The sequence below is a fragment of the Malus sylvestris genome, chromosome 11 (genome assembly GCF_916048215.2).
Source record: "Malus sylvestris chromosome 11, drMalSylv7.2, whole genome shotgun sequence".
Taxonomy (NCBI): domain Eukaryota; kingdom Viridiplantae; phylum Streptophyta; class Magnoliopsida; order Rosales; family Rosaceae; genus Malus; species Malus sylvestris.
The window spans coordinates 822,453-844,271 of record NC_062270.1 but is presented as its reverse complement, the minus strand read 5'-3'; the positions used below and the strand labels follow the sequence as shown (position 1 = coordinate 844,271).

Sequence of the window (21,819 nt, the reverse complement as noted above, 5' to 3'; positions counted from 1 at the left end):
AGAAAGCTCCCTCTACATACTTTCATCTACAAAGCTTCACCATCAAAGCTTCACCTCGAAAGCTTCATCTACAAAGCTTCATCTACAAAGCTTCACCATCAAAGCTTCACCTAGAAAGCTTCATCTACAAAGCTTCATCTACAAAGCTTCACCATCAAAGCTTCACCCAGAAAGCTTCATCTACAAAGCTTCACCATCAAAGCTTCACCTCGAAAGCTTCATCTACAAAGCTTCAACACCAAAGCTTCACCTACAAAGCTTCAACACAAAACCTTGCTCCAAATAAACAAATTTTGTTCACAAAACCCAAGATGCCCTTGAACTTGTACAAAAACACTTGGGTAAACATAAACATTTTTTGTTTTACACCCACAAGGGCCCAAAATTTTCCTTCTTATTTATTCACTTATATATGTTCCCAAACATATTATAATAGATCCAACAACAAGCCAAAGTCCCAAGTTTCATAATGGACAAAAGTACAAGCAATTCATCAATAATGAAGGTGCTACAAAAATTGGAATCTGCCCCAAAATAGAAATCCAACCCAAGAGACTTTTTCTCTCTCTCCCTCTTCCGCCTCCTTTCATCTATCAAATTTCTGCAACCTCTGCTCTTCTCCAATGGAGCTGAATTTTGGATACCCTATAGTTCTTGAGCATATGAACAACTTTCAAGAAGGAACCATTTCTGTTTGAGCGACGGAAATTAAAGTGTTGAAGCTCCAAACATGACAGTCGGATTCTTGCAGATTTCGAAGCTGCTGTGATGTTTCGAAGATCTGGAAATATTTAACCATTAGTTCATTCTGAATTTTTGATATGTTATGAAAGAGACGATGAGGAACAACTTCAATGAAGAAAGCATGCCGATCTGGACAATAGAAAATGGAGTTTCGAAGCTCACAACAAATCTGACGGGTTGACAGAAAAATAATAACCAGTCATTCATCATACCTGGATTTCTGGAGTTATACTGCTCCGAGGGATCTCAAATTTGGATATGTTGTAGTTCACGAGCTGAGGAACAACTTCAATGAAGAAAGCATACCGATATGAACAAGAGAAAATGGAGTTTCGAAGCTCACAACAAATCTGACGGGTTGACAGAAAAATAATAACCAGTCATTCATCATACCTGGATTTCTGGAGTTATACTGCTCCGAGGGATCTCAAATTTGGATATGTTGTAGTTCACAAGCTGAGGAACAACTTCGCTGAAGAAAGTATGTTGATCTAAGCAAGAGACAATGGAGTTTTTGAAGCTCACAACAGGTCTGACGTGTTGACAGACAAATGATGAACAATCACTCGTCGTACCTGAATTTCTAGAGTTGTACTGATCTGATGGCTCTCAAATTTGGATATGTTGTAGTTAAGGAATTAAAGAACAACTTTCATGAAGACAACTTTGTGATTCGAGCTACAGCTGATGGTCTTATATTGAAAACCAATTCAGGTTGTTAGGGGAAATGAAAACCAATTCCACCAAAGAAACATCATTATGATGTTTCATCATTATGGTGTTTTCATCATTATGATGCTTTCATCATTGTGATGCTTCCATCATTGTGATGCTTCCATTATGATCGTAATGCACCAACGGTTACACCCTCTATCATAGCAGTATGTGTGTGTATCTCCCTATAGTCATCATGTGCAAGACTATCGTAGTCAGATGGCTTTCCATAAAACAGCTACCAACCGTTACACCTTCTGCAATTCCACTTATTCGGGCCTAGCAACCTTCATAAACAAAATATATGAAGAAAAAGTCCGGGGCTACCACTTAGAAAACAAAAGAATGAAGTTTTGGTACTTACGACATGGACTATTAGCAAGACACCTCATTCGTCAACTCCCTCGACTAGAGACTTGGGGGACTCCCACCATATGCTACTACACCTTGGTACTCAAAAGTTCGTGACTACTCAGTGACTTGGATTTTTCAAGTCTCCAACCGAGAAGTTTTCCTCACTCGGGAAATTAAGGGAACACTACCTCAAACTACATGCTTCACTCACAAAGCTTCAACAATACAGGTTTCAACAAAAACAAAAATTCAAAGAACTTTATGAAGAAGGCTTTGGTGTATTTAACACAATATGTTGAAATGAAGCAAAGCTTATTTATTAATATTTTCGATAAGCCACAAATATGTACATATACATGAGTCAAAATAAACAAACAAAAGGGAGCCTTCACAAAGGTTGCTTAGGGGAAGTCTCAGCAGTCGGTAGAGCCCCAGAAAGAGAAAGCACCGGAGGGTGGTTATCCGGAGCCTCAGTACTTGACAAAACCCCAGAAGGAGGAGGCATTGGAGGTTCATCATTTGAAGCTTCATTACCAGGTACAACCCTAGAGGACGAAGGCAATAAATGCCTTTGGAACAAACCCACAAACCGCTGATGATCAAGTAAAACCTTACCATCAGATTCCTTCATCTGGTCAAGCTTCCTCTTCATGTTTGTAGCATAGTCATGGGCGAGCCGGTGCAACTGCTTATTCTCATGCTTGAGCCCTCTAATCTCCTGTTTGAGACTCATCACTTCAGCAGCCAATGATTCAACTTGGCGGGTTCTAGCAAATAGGCGTTGGGCCATATTAGACACAGAACCTGCACACTGAACACTAAGAGCCAGAGAGTCCTTAACAGCCAACTCATCAGACCGTTTGGAAAGTAGTCTGTTATCTTTGGGAGTGAGAAGGTTCCTGGCCACCACTGCAGCGGTCATATCATTCTTCATCACAGAATCCCCAACGGTAAGAGGACCAGTAGGGGATATGAAGGATGGGCGCCATATGTTGTCTGGAGAAGGCGTGGCTGTCTCTTCTCCAAGGTTCAAGTCAAAACGACGGTCGGAGGGTCCAGACATTTTCAAATGTGTTGAAGAAGGAAGAGGTCAGACAAATCAAGATCTTAGAAGTGCAAGAAATGAGCTTCTACTGGTAGAGATTCAAGTGTGCTGTGGAACTTAATGTCAGCCTCTATAAAAATCTGCACTCGACGGAGCTTCAGAAATCGAAGAGGCGTTTGCTTTCTCAAAAGTTGGGCTGCTCAGAGACCACGAGGGCCGATCTCAGAAATCGAAGAGGCGTTTGCTTTCTCAAAAGCTGGGCTGCTCAGAGACCACGAGGGCCGATCTCAGAAATCGAAGAAGCACCTGCTTTTTCAGCCTCGTCAGCACCTGTCACATGCACAATCAGCTTTGCGGAAATTACGGGCACTCTGTCGAAGATTTCTGGTGAAGTAGAAAGCACGTGAATCTTACTGTTCAATCACCGCTCTCCATATGCACCATCAACTCCTCGGGTACCACATATAACTTTGTCAAAGATCTCTGACAAAGTTTAGGCACGAGAATTTCGAAGTTCCAGCTACCCTACTATTACCCATAAGGGTAAAGGAACAGCACCACTGCTTGACAACTGGAAAGTCCCTATGTGTGTCGACCTCCGTGTTTTGCGGCAAGACAGGTTGGCAAGAACGTCCAACCTTTACTCACATTCGAGAAAAGACTCCCAACATAATTACTTTCTCAAAAACCGGAGTAGCACCGCTTTCCGAATCTCGAGAGTCAGATCCTCGACGGGATTGCTTGTTCGAAAACCGAAGAGGCACAACTCTCAGAACTTCGAGAGCCAGATTTCCTTAGATAAAGCTTGTCTGTAATCTTCACACGTAATATCAGCTTTCCAGATACCACATACCACTTTTTCAAAGTGCTCTGACAAAATTAAAACACGTGAAGCTGGCAGCTCCCACTACATTGCTGTGACCAAGAAGGGTAAAGGAATACCACATACCACATACCACGATTACAATAACGAAGGGTAAAGCAAAATCTTACTAACTGAAATAAACTTGTCATTCTCCAAATATCTTAGAGATAAATCTCAAGAATCACAACCATTGCAACCTCCTTGTTGATCATTTGAATCAAGCCCTTAGAATCTGATTCAACCACCAACCTAGAGCTACTCCCCACACCACTACCCACCATCGCCTCTAATCCCTGGTGTATTGTCTCCGCCTCCGCCATAATTGCAGTCCCAAACCACCCCCCTCCTTCCCATCCCGCAATCTTTGGAATACCCGCAAAATCCCAAAGCACCCACCCAACCCCTCCCTCATTCGTGTGTTTACTCCAAACCCTGGTTTCTGCCAGCACTCCACACCCTCCCTACTCCCCGTCCCCATCTGCTGCCCCTCTCCAATACCCATGCCCTCCCCAATACTCTCCCTTAGACACCACCCCACCCCAAACAACCTATCCCTTCTATCAACCCCTCCCTCCCCCATCGTGTCCCCCATGGCATCCCTAAATTCCACCATTTGCCGCTGCCATAGATCAACAGCCACGTGTGGTAAAATCCGTACCCCTTTAAAAACCACCTCGTTCCTACATTTCCAAATACGCCAAAATCCAAACACCACTTGTTGCATAATTGCCACGACATCCACCTCCTTCTCCATCCGCTGCACGATCCGTTGCCATCCCTCTAGAAACTCATTGACCCCCATTGCCACCACATTAATCTGTAGAGATGTCCCAAACCAAAAAGCACGACTAAAGTCACAATCAAAGAAAAGATGGGCCTCTGTTTCATCACTCGATCCGCATAAATCACATTTATTCATCACACAGATCTTTAAATTCCCTCTCATTTGCCACCCTTCTCCATCACTCCCTCCCTTTAGGCTTAAACACCACCACCAACAACAACGTAAACAAGCACCCCCCCCCCATCCTCTCTTTCTAAATTTAAGTTTAAAGAAATATTGATAGTTTAGTTAAAAACCAAATGGATGCAAAGTAAATTGAGTGTAGAAAAAAGTTACATGGATTTAAATAAAATTTCTCATAAGTTAATAAATGGGAAAATTAGAGTTCGTTTGGATGTGTTTTTGAAATGACTAAAAGCGTTTTTGGTGAAAATATTTTTGGAACCAATTCTTAGTAAAAATGTAAGTAAATTCTGAAAAAAACACCTCAAGTGCGTCCTGGAAGAAGCACAAATTATGTGCTTCTTTCAATGATCACTTTTAAGTGCTTTTGGAACAAAAAAAATATTTTTTCTAAAATCGCTTTCAGTAATTTTAAAAGCACATCCAAATGAGCCTTTAGTCTAGCTAATACTACAATATTTGTAATGAATAAAGAAATGATAAGACGATGATATTGGGTGCGAAACTAATATTTATGGTTTTTAATAATGCTATTCTTATCACTATAGTATCATCTAGTTACATCATTAAATTAATCATAATTTTTATTCAATTAAAAACAATTTAAATAACCAATATTAATTAAAAAAAACACTAATTAGAAAAACCCTAAAACCAATAAGTTTTATACACATTTTGTGTTTGAGTTTGACAAGCAAGTGCAAAGCTCCTCCAAAGTCGTATTCCAAAAAAAAAAAAAAAAAAAAAAAAAGCTCCTCCAAAGTCTCAAGTGATTTTACTGAACTGTTAACGTGGAAAACTGAGAAACCAATAGAACATTCTTAAGGGGTTGAGAATACGGAGTAAGATTATCTTCTCTTCTATTTCCATTTTCTTTCCTTCCCTCCTCTCATACTTTGCTTTTTGTCTTACTGTCTCTATAAAAAAAAAAATAATATAACATGTTTACGTAGCTTAATTGTAATCGTTCAAGTAGGAGGTGAGAAAATGGGAGAAAGATTAAGAGGGGAGAGAATTCTCCTCCCTAGAATGTATTGGGGTCTTGGAACATATTTCAATGTTTTGTGTGAAGTTTCAAAAGTTTGAGGCGTGGCGAAAATGACACGAGATAGTTTATGGTGTGGTGAAAATGTGAGTTACAACAACTCATAATTTTTATGAAATTTGCGATTTCACAAAATCATTAATGGGTATTTGTATTAGTTTTGTAAGCTACAAAGAATAGCAGTTAAATAAAATAACATTAGCAAGACCCATATCAGTTTTTCGAGGGGTAAAGCACTTCCAAATGTCTAACGTGAAAACTTTTAGTTTTAACGATAAGGACAAAATAAAGGGTAAAGTGAATAGTACCATGTTTGACTTTTTAGTGTAAAAATATGGTTTTTCGTTAAAGTGAATAGTACCGCGAACTTTTCGTTAAAACTCCATTTATTCTTTCCCTCTAATATATTGTTGTAAACAAATAATTATAATAATAAAGGGTAAATTAGGTATTGAACATGTATATATAATGAGTCATCACATTAAGATATGGCGTGGAAGCCTAGTCAGTGGATGAGTTCTTTAAGATTGAGGAGGAGTTATTCTCAATTTACTTCGTGACTGTTTATAGAATTTTGTGTGTATAATCGAAATCGTTTATATTATAAATCAATTTGTATATATTATCTCAACAAAATATCAAAACTAACATCATTTAGTCAATCGAATGTTACAAATAAATAGACGGTTCATAATGCTTGTATTGAATATGTCTATTTGTTTTTATATAGTTTGATGACTAAATAATTTCATATTAGAATGATTTTTTTGGATTTTTTAGTTTAAATACCTATTCTAACACATTTATATATATACCAAAACCCAAACTCCAGGTTACTGTATGTGGACAGTGGAGTGGCGAAAATGCCCTCCAAATTTTTATCTGGTTTTGCTTTATTTCAGCTTTTCTACAGTGAAAATGCGATTATGCCCTTCCGCTCCACCTATCGACCATCGTTGCGTCTTCTAGCTTCTTCCCTCTGCTTTTCACTCTTTTTGCTTCTGTTGCTTTTCACTCTCTCCACTAATTTCCATTTGATTGTTTTGGGTTTTGTGCTTTGGTGAGATATTTTATTAGCCTATGTTATGTGTTCTGATCAAGGATTGCATTGGGTTTCTTAGTTAAGCAAAACTGGGCTCTTCCTTTTGCTTCCAATACGTTCTTCCAACCCAGCCCCAATTCGAAGAAAATTCTTCAACTGGCTTTGATTTCAGGGTAACTCTTCTCTCTCTAGAATTTTGTTTGGGATTATCTTTTTCTCTCTGTTCCGCTGAATCTCTATGGCCTCTGGTTGAATCTTTTCTGAAATGGGTGTTCTAAAGCAGTTGTTATCTTTGCATACAACTTCCTTGCTGCTACGTTGGGGCGACGATCTGAAGTGGAAGGCCTCATATTTACAACTAATACAAATAGCAAGTATTGCTTATCCCATTTTATCTTCGAGCTTAATCCATCACTTGATATGCAGTACTAACTCAGTTGTTCATCAATTTGTTTCACTTTTAGGTTTTATTATGGTAAGTAATTCCTCTATTTCGAGTATCATGTATCTGTTCTTGATTTCCACTGAATACATATATTTGTGTTAAAGTATTAATTTTCGATTTTTTACAGTTTCGTAATGCATTCTTCTTTTGTCATGTCATTAATGATCATATGTTTTCTAAGCATGATCATGTGCAATAAAATGCATCTGGTGACTTAATTCATCCTCTATCTAATATTTGTATTAGTTGATTGAGAATTAGAGTTACGCGATTTCCCAATAATGCATCGAATTGAAGGGTTTTCTCGGAATTTTTCGTTTTCTGTAATGATAGTTGCAATAGACTTGGATTGTATTTTTGTTAAATACTATGATATGCTAGTTGGGGAACTTCGATTAGTATGCTAAATTCTTAAAATTGGGACGTCTTGATGTTTACATACGGTTCTTCCAACATCATCAACTATATCAATTTTGCACCAAGTCCCAGAAGGTCATGTTGGGGTATATTGGAAAGGATGCGCTTTTTTGAAGACAATTACAGATCCAGGTGATGTGCATTGAGAAGTTGCTTGCATAGGGCCTTAACTTTGCCTTATTTATTTGAATTATTGACACGATGACGAACCTAATATAGATAAGTGATTCTCGTAGAAAGAATACAACTTTTCAACTTTTCAACTTTTATAGCATGTGGTGTTCGTGGAATATTGCAGCTTTGGTATAGTGGAATTAAGGTCTAGTTGGTAGGAGGGTTATGAGTAAAAGTAAAACTATATCGTGAAGACACAAGTAAATTGTGTGGTACTAAAACTCGGTTAACCGAGCTTAACCTTCAATTTTTCATAAGAAAACAAATTTATTTGTTTGGCATGCAGCTCCATCTTTTGGCATTATTCTTTTCTTGTATTCAGATTTTTTTAGCATACAGGTCTATATGTTTGTCACCCCTTATTAATGTGTAATTTTCTTTTTTACCTTATTCTTTTGGAATTTATGTTTGTAAGTTATTACCTTTTAGGTTTTGTTATAAAGGGTTTGGTTTTATGTCTCAATTTTTTTGTTTGTATTTTATATTTCAAGAGGGGTAACATGTATTTTCCCCTTTTTTTTCTGTATATTTTTTTCTTATTTCATGAGAGACAAGGTTTATATCCTCTCTATAACTTCTTTTTTCATATCAATAAAATTCCATTATGCCATTGAGGTTTTTAAAAAATGACAAACGATAGATAGTCTACAATAAATTCATATAAATTATCAGATGGGAAGAATTTGAATTCAAGATATGGTGGGTTACAACCCTTGTAACTAAATGAGGGTAAAGCTAAAGCAGGATGAATGGTAACTTTGGTAAAATCTGGTGTCAGCAGGATAAAGAGCCCAGGGGTGTCGCCATGCGTTTTCCTTCTGCCAAACTGTTAACTTTGTTTTCTTGTGCTTTGTGCTATGTGGCCAATGACTAAAATATCGATAATATCGACGAATCGTTTTTCAGAGAGATCGATATTTTCTCATGTTTCTCTCTAATTATCGTCAAAATATCGCGATATATTCGATATTATCGAAATAATCGTCGTGGCTCCGTCGTTGGAAAGGCAGCCGAGGCTGCGTCGTCGCAGCTGCCCAGATCTCTCTTTGCAATCTAGGTTCGAGGGATTGGGAAAGGGGGAAACACGGGGAAGTGGGGTGTGTGTTGTGTGTCTACTCTGGGAATTAGAGTTGCAGAGAAGAGATAGGGGGAGAAGAAGAAGAAAAGTTTGAAAAGTAAGAAGAAGAAAAGTGAAATGATGAAGAAGAAGATGGAGCGGGGGGGGGAAGAAGAAGAAAAGTTTGAAAAGTTTGAAAAGAAGAAGAAAAGTGAAAAGTGAAAAGATAAAAGAGAAAAGTTTGAAAAGATGAAGAAGAAGATGTAGAAGGAGAAAAGTCCGAAAAGATGAAAAGATGTGAACGACAGCAGGGCACTTGGGAAAGTGAATAAGTCTCTGAAAAGATGCTTTGTTTGGCGTGGTGAAGTGCACCAGCTTCTACCTTATCACAAAATAAAGGGATAAACAATAATTACCCAATATCCCCTAATAAATAAATTATATAAATTATTTAGATAATATTTTATTATTTGTTTTTTTTTAAACAACACCATATTACACTCTTGCATTATATTATTATATTATTTTTCTTTTTATGATCAGAATAAGATAATCTTATATTATACTCTTATGTAGTACTAAGTCACTCATGTATCTTACCATACAATGTATAAAGTGTAAAATATTGTACTAATTCATTATATATAAATGATTATGGTGTGTTTAAACTTTTTTCATTAATTACTACATATTTTGTACACTCACAATGTTTGCCAGCTCGCTATATAATCAACTTAAATCAGTTAAATCCATCATGCAATTGATTTCCTTCCAATTTTTTTGTGATAAACTAATAGATAATTGACTAAATAAACATCCTGCAAAGTTTCAATAAAAATTTCCAAGTTTTTCTTACAATTTCCGTGGTTTTTATTCAATTTTTATCGATATCGATAATATCCCGATATTTCCATCAAAATTTCCGTGTTTTTGGACTACCAATATTTCCGATATCATTGATATTTTATACCTTGCTCAGGACAAAGAGGAAGAGATATTATTGCCAATTGAATTATTGAAGAGCACTAAAGTCTTTGTCACCAGGAATCTGAATTTGTTGATTTTCATAAGCGGTCAGATCAATGGAAACAAGTCCCTTCATCTTCATGATCATCTGAAAAACTTCAATTAATGCAGTAAGTTCTTGAAAATATATGGGAAATCCATTCTTTATTGATTAATTATTTAATCTTCTTCAAGTTTATATACTGAATTTTTTTCATCAATAACCCAGCTATATGATATATGGTTTCAGGTTCAACACTTTGTGCGGTTTTAAGCTCGAGAGCTCAAGCTTCCGGGGAACTACTCCTTAATCTTAATTGCATTAAAGTTTTCAACTTCAACTGAAACCTGATCCTCGGAAGCAAGTGTCCTCAAGATCTGACGACTTCCATGTAAGTTATTGCCATACATCATATCCTATATTTATGCGAAGTTTCGATTTGTGTAATTTGTCGCCTTCCAAAAATTAATAGTGCTATTTGAAAATGTAAAATACATATGATTTTTAATCTCAAAATTTTCTTTTGTGCTCTATCTTTCAAATTAAGCAATTTTGAGTAAAACGTAATTGAGCCCCTGCGTAGCCGTTAGGACGGTTATTGTAACATCCCACATCGTCCAGCGGTGAGGATCGTGTAAGCCTTATATGTATATTCCCATCTCTTTCTGACACGAGACCTTTTGGGAGTTCACTAGCTTCGGGTTCCATCGGAACTTCGAAGTTAAGCGAGTTCGTGCGAGAGCAATCCCATGATGGGTGACCCACTGGAAGTTCTCGTGTGAGTTCCCGGAAATAAAACTGTGACGGCGTGGTCGGGGCCCAAAACGGACAATGTGGTGGGGGCCTGGGCTGGGATTTGACAGTTATGGTATTGAATAAATTTTGTATAAAATAATTAGTTTCATCTGCTTAAATTGTGCAGCTGTGACTACTTGTGAGTCTTCATTGGTATTGCTCAACATATCAAACTTCCAATTCGAGAAACTATGGGGGGAGAGGCTTTTCTTGTGGCAATCCTCCAAGTGCTGGTTGACAAGTTGGCGCATCGCAACGTCTTCAAGTACTTTGGACTCGTAAACGGCGTCAATCAAAATCTGAAGAAATGGAGTGACACCTTGTCTGCTATTGGAGCAGTGCTAAATGACGCCGAGGAAAGGCAACTGAAGGCTGAGAGCAACGCACTAAAGCTCTGGCTCAATGATCTCAGGGACTTGGCTTTTGATGTCGAAGACGTGTTGGACAAATATCATACTAAAATGTTGGAACGTCAGATACAACATGCTCATTCCAGTACAACAAGCAAAGTATGGAACTCAATTCCTAATGGTGTTTTCAACTTCAAAATGAACTTGGAAATACAGAAGATTACCAACCGATTACAAGAGATATCTGAACAAAAAGACAAGCTTAGTTTGAGAATTAATACTGGGACGTCGACTATAAGGGCACGCCAAAACATATCCCCTAGTTCCAGTCAACCAGATGGACCTGTGATTGGAAGGGACGAGGACAAAAGGCAGATTGTTGAGCTACTGTCGAAACAAGAGCATCGTGCTGTCAATTTCGATGTAGTTGCAATTGTTGGTATGGCTGGAGTCGGAAAGACAACACTTGCTGGACAAGTACTCAAAGATATGGTCGCAACCCAAACGTTTCAACCAGCCGTTTGGGTGTGCGTCTAACGATTTCAACCTTGGAAGAGTGACAAAGCAAATTCTTGAATCAATCACATCTCGGCAATGTGCCATAGAAGATTACAATAAGGTTCAAGATGATCTGCAGAAGGAGTTAGCGGGGAAGAAGTTTTTAATTATTTTAGATGACGTTTGGAAAACGTGTAGCTACGGTGATTGGATGAAGCTGCAGTCCCTTTTTCGTGATGGAGCACAAGGAAGCAAGATAATTGTGACAACACGTGATACAGATGTTTCAAAAATGATGGGAGCTGCCAAGCTGGTTCACAATTTGGAGCCCATGGAAAATGATGTTTGTTTGCAAGTATTTGAGCAACATGCATTCTTAAATTCTAACAACGACAAACCACCAAATTACGAGTTACTCAAGGAGAAAATTGTTGCAAAGTGTAGGGGATTGCCTTTGGCCGTGAGGACTCTCGGTGGTGTTCTACTTCTTAAAGAAACATATGAATGGGAAGAAATATTGAACAACAAACTCTGGAGTCTATCAAATGGGCAAGACATACTTCCAGTATTGAGATTAACCTACTTTTATCTTCCTTCACATTTGAAAAGATGCTTTGCCTATTGCTCAATACTTCCAAATGACTACGAATTCGAAGAGAAGCAAATGATCCTTGTATGGATGGCCGAGGGCTTTATTCTTCCCCTACCAGAAGATAATAAGCAAATTGAAGATTTAGGTGCTGATTACTTTCGGGAGCTCGTATCTAGGTCATTGTTTCAAAAATCAATCGAAAATATTTCAAAATATGTGATGCATGACCTCATTGTTGATTTAGCAAGATGGGCAGCTAGAGAAATTTGTTTTAGATTGGAGGATAAGCAAAATGATGATGGTGTACAACTTAGACGTTTTCCGAAGGCACGCTACTCATCTTACATCAGAGGTGATTATGATGGAGTTAAAAGATTTGAGGCATTTTCTAAAGTGAAATGTTTGAGAACCTTCCTGCCACTAAGAAAGGGTTATATTTGGAGTTATTTAAGTCGTCAGGTTACTTTTGATTTATTGCCAAAATTGCAATACTTGCGGGTGCTCTCTTTTAATAGCTATCATATAACTGAGCTACCAAACTCAATCGGTGATTTAAGGTATCTACGGTATCTCGACCTTTCTTACACGTCGATTACCAGTTTACCTAAATCAACAAGCACTCTTTACAACCTGCAGACATTGATATTGGAAGGCTGTCGTGAGTTGAAGTCATTGCCTGCAGACATGAGTAATCTAATTAATTTGCGTCATCTCAACAACTCATATGCATATTCGCTGGAAGGAATGCCTCCAAAACTAGGTAAATTGGTGAATCTCCAATCTTTGCCTAATTTTGTGGTGAGTGGTGGTAGTAATCAATCAAGGATAAGGGAGATAGAGTTCTTGATACATCTCTGAGGGACATTGTGCATCTCAAGATTAGAGAATGTGACTGATCTCGTGGATGCTGGGAGGGCCACATTAAAATGCAAGGAGAGGCTTGATTCGTTGGTCCTAGAATGGTCTCATTCAAGCGAAATGGAATTTGTTGTGCTTGACATGTTACAGCCTCATACAAAGCTCAAGGAGCTCACCATCAAGAGTTATGCCGGAAAGGAATTTTCATCATGGGTGGGAAGTTCTTTGTTCTCTAATATGGCGGTCGTGCGCTTAGAGAAATGTAACAATTGTTTATCATTGCCACCTCTCGGACAATTGCCTCATCTCAAAGAACTTTATATTCAAGGAATGAATGCAGTGGAAAGTGTTGGTGCTGAGTTTTATGGAGAGTGTATCTTGCCTTTTCCGCTATTAGAGACTCTTCAGTTTGTGAATTTGAAGCATTGGAAGAAATGGCTTCCTGTCCAACCGGATCACGAAAGTGGTGTTTTCCCATGCCTGAAAAGGCTTTCAATCAGAAAATGTTCTAAGTTGAAAGGTAAGCTGCCAAAGAACCTTGATCTGTTAGCCGAGCTTGAAATTGTTAAATGTAAGGAATTGGTGGTTTCGATTACCAACTACAAACAACTTCGTCAAATAAACATAGACGGTTGTAAAACGTTGGTGTATACAGCTGCTAAGGTTGAATTTGAGTTATTAGAGTCCTTGTGTGTTTCAAACATTTCAGAGCTGATGTCTCTGCAAACAGGGGAATTGTGCAGAAAGGGATTAACCAAGGTTAGAGAATTGAATATTAATGGATGTAAGGAGCTGAAGTCTTCATTGAAGAATAAGGCTGGATTATTGCAGCAGTTGACTTCTCTTGACCGTTTGAAGATCGAAGACAACTCTCCTCTAGTTGAAGAATTGGGAAAAGAAGCAGAGGAGTTGCTGCAATTACAAATATTGGAGTGCAAGCTTGAATGTCTGGAGTTAAACAAGTGCGAAAATCTTTTGAAGTTACCAAAAGGGTTAAATCAGCTATCGTCTCTTCAAGAGCTTCGCATACACGAATGTTCAAGTCTAGTTTCTTTTCCAGATGTTGGTCTGCCACCTTCTCTTAAAGTTATCGAGATTACCGACTGCCATTCGTTGATATATTTGGCAAAACATCATATTCCCCAAAATCTCAGAAGAATAGAGATAAGTGATTGCAAAAATTTGTTATCACTAGTAGATGAGGAGGCTGTTGGTTCTTCCCCGTTGTCTTCTTCTTATAGTTGTCTTGAGTACTTGAAAATCGAAGGATGTGAATCTTTGACATCGTTATCATTGAGTGGCCAACTTCTCAGGACACTTAAACACCTTCAGATAATAGATTGTGACGGACTGGAGCTAATCACAGAGGACAGTTTCTTCCGCGACAACACCAATTATTGTCTTGAATATATTAAGATCTGGAAGTGCAAAAATCTGAAATCCTTACCGGATGGCTTATGCCACCTCAGCAATCTTCAAACTCTAATTATTAGATTATGTGGAAGTCTTGTTTCTTTCTCGAGACGAGACTGAGTGGGGGGAGAAGACTCTCCAACCTGAGAGAGATCAGTATCAGAGATTGTGACAAATTGGAGGCGTTGCCAGAAGACATGCACAATCTCAACTCTCTTGAGAAATTGAAAATCGACTATCGTGAAGGTTTAACTTTTCCTCCCAACCTCACGTTTCTTTCAATTAAGAAGGTCAAGAGCTGCAAGTCATTTTGGGAGTTGGAGTGGGGGTTGCACAGACTCACCTCTCTTCGAAATTTGTGGATCAATGGTGAAGACCCGGATACGGTGTCGTTTCCACCCGACATGGTCCGGATGGAGACGCTCCTTCCCAAATCTCTCACTGACCTCACAATAGAAGGCTTCCCGAATCTGAAGAAACTGAGCAGCAAAGGCTTTCAATTCCTCACCTCCCTTCAATCTCTGAAACTCTACAATTGTCCAAAGCTAGCATCCATTCCAGTGGAGGGTCTACCTCCTTCACTGGAGCAACTTCTCATCACAAGATGTCCAGTGCTAAAAGAGAGATGTCAACCAGGAAAAGGACGCTACTGGCACAAAATATCCCACATCCCTTTCATAGAGTTAAATTTGACAGGTATCAAGAAATGTTTTTTTTATTATTATTACTATTATTATATTCATTATTATTGTTAAGCATCTTTCGTTGGATCTTGGCATCATGTCCACAATAATATTTCGTGGGATCACGATATCATGTCCAAATAATATATCCAATGGCAAATAGAGAAAGCTAAATCTTTTTGGTATTTTATTTATGTCCTCAAGATTTTGGGGTTTCACTGTTTCAGTATGGGATGCTTCATGGTTTTGGGATTGCGGTGTCTGACGCAGTAGGGCTGGTTCTGTCTTGCTTTGGGAGCGATTCTTTGACGACAACAATGGCTATTTCTAGGCCAAGCTTTCTTCTCTCAAGTTGAGTTTTTCTCACTCGGTTCTCTCCGGGCAACATTGATTTGTAATACAAGTGTGCCACTCTTTCTCCCGTGTTTGGAGTGTTTCCCACCGGACTTTCTCCGAGCATGATTTTAACGAGCCCACTTAGACCTGTTTCGCTAAATCCTAAATTGTATAACTCCAACCAACGGAATCAAATCCCATTAGTATAGGTCATTCGCTTGCTTTCACATCTTTCCTGCATTACCACCCCGCTGTTGATTCGCAGCAGTGGGCGAGAATGGATCAAAAAGTTGCTGTCCTCCTCGAGGACCAGACGCGGACTTGTCAGAGGCAAATGCGAGATTGTTGCTGAACTGTTGATTTGTAGGACGTGGGATCTCAGGTTGAGTTGAGTGAGCAGGATAGTTTTGTTGAAGAATATGATTTCCTGGCCTTGGAGGCAGAGGACTGGGCAAATTGGGAATCTGGTGAGGTGGATTGAAGTTAGCCTGTCTCATTGGCGACTGGCGTCCAAGGTAGAACGGTACTGGAGCCTATAAAGGTTGCGAGTCTGGGAGGAACTGAGATGGCAGTTGAATTTCTGGCGTAGGGAGCAGTAGATATATAAGCAGATGGATGCTGACCCAATGTCGTCGCCGAGCTGTGGTCTCAATAACACCTGACTGCCCATTCAGTGAGTTTGTGCAGGTCCTGCCAGGCATATTCACAGGAGCGGAATATGTGTGTCCTTGAATAAACTAGGACTAAATTCGATGAAATTGAAAGGACATGGATCAAAGTGGATCTTTGTGAAAACTATATATAACATGCAGAAAAGAACAAAACCGTCACCTTTTCGGGTGAAGTCACGCAATGCTTATATACAGAGGCAAGCAACTAAAGATATTAAGCAGTGGAACTCCCCAAACAATAGAAGAATATCCTTCAGTATACAAGAAATTCAATCTGGGATTGTGAGAAAGGCACAAACTTTGGAAAGCTCTCATCTGAGACTCCTAGCTGAACACTATCAAGTGAAAGGATAGAAGTTCGAAAAGAGCAAACTGCCTAGAAGAATGTAGGCCGCAGAGTATGCCCAAACTATATATCCCCGTCTTTTACCAGTGCCACGAGATTTCATTATATACGAGGCAAACCAATAGAGGGCAGGGCTGAAAGATAAGAAATGAGTAGCAACCTGTCAAACATGAAGCATCAAAAGTTAGGATACATAGTGAAGCTAGTAGCAATGGTAATCAATTTTCCAAATAACACCAATAAGCGGCACAAGCTAAAAACCAAGATAGCAATCACTAATCTGCTATGCCATTCTGATCACAAGGCAGTATCTTTACACCATCTACTAAGTGAAAAGTTTTAGTCTTGGTGCATACAAATTTGGACATACATGCATAGTTTGGAGGTTTTGGTGAGTCAATCTATTCAAAAAGTAAAACTTCAGCGTGATTAATATTTACATGCTTGGTTAGTATTCATCTATCAAGCAACTGATTTCCACTAGCTTGCCTTTCCATTGAAAGATAAGATAAATCTATGATGTCAATGATGATCGAAATTTTTTTTAGTTTTCATCCGAATCCAAATATAAACCCAAAAAATTTGACAAAATTATATTGTCAAGTCAAAGAGAATTACTGACAACCATGGTATCATAAAGCTGAAATTTAGAATTTTATATTTTTCAAATACTCCTAACTTAAATTCTTTGGCAAAATAAAGAACTTTAAGAGGGAATAAAGTCAAACCTGCACATGCGTGACAAAAAACGCCGTGGCTGCCATAAATCCCAAATGTAGAATACATGGAAGCACAGCAACAGACAAGTATCCTCGCTTTGCTGATAATTTATGTTCTTCTGAGACAAGAGCAGCACCATCTTTGTTCACTTGGTTCCTTGCTTTGAGATTGTGATTTTCTGTCACATTTGCAAACAATTGATTACACGGTCTTGAAAGGTAACATAAAAATGGAAGGGAAACAATATTCCAAAAATATTGATTAGGTCATGCATAATAAAACAATTGGATGTAAGTAAACACATTAGTTAGAAACCATTATACAGGTAAAACAGTAAAAGATACTAAAGTGGAATAATAAAGGCATCCAAAATTAATCATTCCCTTTGGGCACACGTCAATAACTCAAGCGAATGACAGCAATAAATTAACAATATGTCATCTTAAACCAGTGCCTGTTTAAAAGTAATACCCTGACTTCTGGAGGAGTATTCTGCTAGAGAAAATAGCACAGCAGCAGAATCTTTATCCTCAGGAGGAGCACGGAATCCCAAAGAGAAGAAAGTTTCGGACTTTGACTTCGCGTAATGGACGATTGAGCAAAGTGTCAGAGACAATATTGGGGATGCCAGTAGAAAGTTTGGCAACCGTTTAACTTGGAAGTATCTCAAGAAACCTACTCCCCTGGCATTAAGGTAAACCATCAACTATAAATATATTTCTATTTTATTCTAATTTTATATATTTAACAGTATTAATTGCACAATATAAGTATAAAAAGCTGAAACTATACAGATATATATGGAGCCAATCCAATTACCATTCCTTGCAAAATCAAATACTAATTTGTATCTTATACTGTTATACATGCTAGACTATCCTTTATTACTATTTATTGATGATTTTCCGATAATCAGCCGAGCAAGGACCCTTTCCGTAACATTGCTCTTCAGCAACAATTGACAGTAATGATTGTGAACCTTTATCTAAAGAAGAAAAGAGAAAGTGGTAGCCTGGTGAACAAGCCTTGGTGGTAAAAGATCGCATACCAATAATGACTTTGAATATAATTGTACAGCAACGGTACTCTTGCTTTGCACCAGGGCCTCATATTGGATGGAAGATGTCCAAGACAAATATTGTTGTATCCATATGCTTGAAATGCAACAAAAGGGGCAAAAATGCATATACAAGGCAGAGCTCCACCAACAACAGCCTGCAATGCCAACTGCAACAGAAATGAAAATTACTAAGTGATCATCTTCTTCACAAGTATAAATCAACAATTGCTTTCTGCTACATAATTGACATGTTCCTTTTTTTCTTAGATACGGTACAAGAATATTCTAACTGCATCTCCATTGTAGTGCTGAATGAAAGTCTACTTTCATGGAACTGGGTAGGCAAAATAAATTATTGATAATCATGATACTGACCCTTAATCTTTCATATATACAAATTTAAAAATCATAAATAAAATAAAAAATTGAAACCTACAAAAGGACACTTCCTCGAGAAAACAGCATCATAGGTCTGATGCATAGTCTGAAAACAGAAATAACCAGCACTAAGCACTCCATGGGACCTTGAAAATCCAGAGAGGGCAAACCAAAGAACAGCAATAACATCTTTTCCAGATATTAGATGATACAATCCTCCAACTGAAAAAAGGGCGAACAGTGTCTCTGAATATCTGCAGTATGAGAAGAAAGTAATCAAAAGTTTTAAACCAAACAAAAGGTCAATGTCAAAATAATCAAGGGCAGCCAATTGAATCCAGGTTCATAAATATTATAGTTCCCCATTCTCGAAACTTCATTCTTATACATTTCCACATTATTTCCCTTTGATTGTCAACAAAATCCAATTTCTATCATTAAGGAAAGGTATTTACTTTCATTTGTAAAATGGTGTAAGTAAAGCTCTAACTATTGTTGGAAAAGAAACACACTTGAAGCTACCAAGTAGTTATACTCCGGATAGAGTTTGCCTAATCAAATTGATCTTCTAAAAATCCTAACCGAACCAGCTCACCTGTATAGATAACCAGCCGCAAACACGAAGCCAATGTTGTTGATCACATTGCCAGATAATCCTAACACAGGTCTCTGCCCAATGACCGGAACCAATGGTGCCAAATCTGAAACCACAAAGCACCACTGCCTAGTTGTAAAAAAGCACTTATCCAAAGTTCAGAGATTGCCAATTGGGTAATCTCAAAGTTCACAAGTTGCCAACTGGGTAAGCTCAAAGTTCACAAATTTTCAATTGGATAACCTCAAAGTTCACAAATTGCCAATTGGGAAAGCTCAAAGCCACAAATTGCCAATTGGGTAATGCTCAAAAATCCAGAAACTAATAAATTTACCAAATGGGTATTACTAAAAACTGCTAATCCGAGCCTAACCTGTGCGGGATAACATCGACATGCAAAGAGGAAGAAGCGGGAAGAAAGCGTAGGTCTGCTCGTACTCATAGCTACACTCTGCAATCCGAACAAAGTAGACACTGTCGCACACAATACTGGACTCGATAGCGGAGCTCAGAGAAGGAAAGAGAACGTTCTGTTGTGAGGGGTTGGTGGATAGGCAATTGGGGTTGATGGGGGCGGAGGTGTCGTAGGGAGACAAGAGAGTCCGCCATAGGAAGATTAGAGTCAGGACTGGATTGCTGATCTGATAACTGTGGTTTCGTGGTGGAGTCTCGGTGAGGAATTCGTTGGAGGCATTTGGATTTTGTTGAAGAGGTTGTGGAGGTCGAGACTTCGGAGAAGGAGATTGGAGGCCGAGAGACTGGAAAAGATGGGAACGGGATGGATGGAGGATGAGTTTCAGGAGTTCAAATCTTCTGCGCCGAAATTTGCCTCTCGCCTCTCTGTGACTTAACCAGATTTTGACACGTGTCCACACTGACTTCAATTATAAACGGCGTTAACTCTTTGGAAAAGAAAAACAAAGAACCGAGAACTCCTCGTAGTGTTAAACAAGTATGAATTCTCTTTCTCTTTCTCTGGATTTCCCAATGACCCAAATATCCCTGCAAAATAATCAGAAAGCACATAACTTTTTTATGATTCTACAAAAAGCAGGCATTTTTTAGATTTTATACAAAAGATGTAGCTAAAACGAATTGAGTAAAAGCATTGCATGCGATCCAGAAGAGAAAATTGAATTCTGACAAAAATCCAGATGAGAAAACTGACCTGAAATTGCAAATCTGATCAGAAATGAAGTGATTGGGGATTGGCGCAATACCAGCTGATTGCCTGAGAACTCGACCTTCTGCGTATCGGTTTCCTTTTTATCGTCGCCGGCGTCGTCTTCTTGGGCACGTCGTTCGGATTTGCCGGGGAAGATAGGCCACAAAGAAATGAAGTGTTTAACAGTGTTTACAAGAAGGCTAAATAACCAAAATGATTGCTTAGATTTGCACAACTCATCACTTTGGTCGATATTGAAAATCAATAGAATTGGTCCATGAGATTGTCCATCATCCATCATTTTGGTCATTCTATTAAAAATGGCTAACCATTTTCGAGTTAGCAACTTTTGAGCCGTTTTCCGGCCAAACCAAGGCAATTTAGCCGTTGGGAAAGATACCATTCTCTTTTTCTCGTCAATAAGTATGTTTTTCGTTTTTAAATCACTTGATTTCGTTGAGTATTGAAGAAGCTAAGAACGTTTAAAGTTTACCCAGTTTCTGGCGAGTTTTCAAATTTTCTCGCGAACCAGTCACATTTGAGGCTATTTTCCGGTCATCTCTGGCAATCATTGGGCTTCTAAATATATATAATTTTGTTCTACACTTTTCTATCTTCATTTTGATATATTATGGGTCAAATTTGATTAAAAAACGATTGAGTTACGAAGTTTTGAAAATTGCCCAAAGAGTTTTTAACGGAATGACCAAAATGATCAATGGTGGACAATCTCATGGACTATTTCTATTGATTTTCAATCTCAGGGACCAAAGTGATGAGTTATATAAATCTCAAGGACCATTTTGGCTATTGATTAGCCTTTTTGTTTTTGTTTTTTTTTTCAAGGTTTAACAATGTTTAGTGTTGGGAATAAGTCACATGATAGGAAGGACCTTACATGTGTTTATAAAAAGTTGGGCTACTTCCTATTTTACCAATTGGTTTTATGGTGGAATTTCAACTTTCTTCATGGTATCAAATCAGGTTGTCTCACGTGTGAAGTCAAACGGCCACATATGCTCCACGTCACCATGTTGTGTTGTCCACGTGTTAAGCTTGAAAATTCATCACATGTGAGGGGGTGTGTTAGGAATAAGTCTCACATTGATGGGATGAGTGATCTTGCATGAGCTTATGAGATATTGAATTACTCTTCATATTGCTAATTAGTATCATGGTAGAACCCCAACTACGAAAAGTCACAGAGAGATCACGTACATACAAATTTTCGGTTCAGAAGATTTACACGCATAAATGACATGGGAATAATGATGAAGAAAGATTATGAAATGTAGGAGATAGAAATAAAGAAGATTAGATGAAAACAAAAACTCGAGATTGAAACCAAATAAATGGTTATAACCGTCCTATTAATGAAGATGGACACTAGTGATCGTAATGTGATCGATCGATGTGAAGCTGTTAGAAGGCACCGATCTTAAAAAACAGGTTTAAGCAGGAAAAAGGCTTTAAATACGAGGGTG

General features: G+C 38.3%; 1 long non-coding RNA gene and 2 pseudogenes across 2 annotated transcripts; 1 reads left to right on the top strand and 2 right to left on the bottom strand.

Annotated features, from left to right (window-relative positions):
* Positions 1 to 448: 448 nt before the first annotated feature.
* LOC126588472 (uncharacterized) lies at positions 449 to 1,106 on the bottom strand. Of its 2 annotated transcripts, none has more exons than XR_007611469.1 (2): positions 957 to 1,106; positions 449 to 873 (listed from the first exon to the last, which is right to left on the bottom strand). It is a non-coding gene; the product is annotated as an uncharacterized LOC126588472 (long non-coding RNA). The 2 variants fall into 2 exon arrangements; XR_007611470.1 differs by having other exon boundaries at positions 449 to 781.
* Positions 1,107 to 9,681: 8,575 nt separating this feature from the next.
* Positions 9,682 to 15,560, top strand: LOC126588442 (putative disease resistance protein At3g14460; annotated as a pseudogene).
* A 625-nt stretch (positions 15,561 to 16,185) lies between these two features.
* On the bottom strand, positions 16,186 to 20,504 carry LOC126588451 (uncharacterized; annotated as a pseudogene).
* Between the last annotated feature and the right edge of the window lie 1,315 nt (positions 20,505 to 21,819).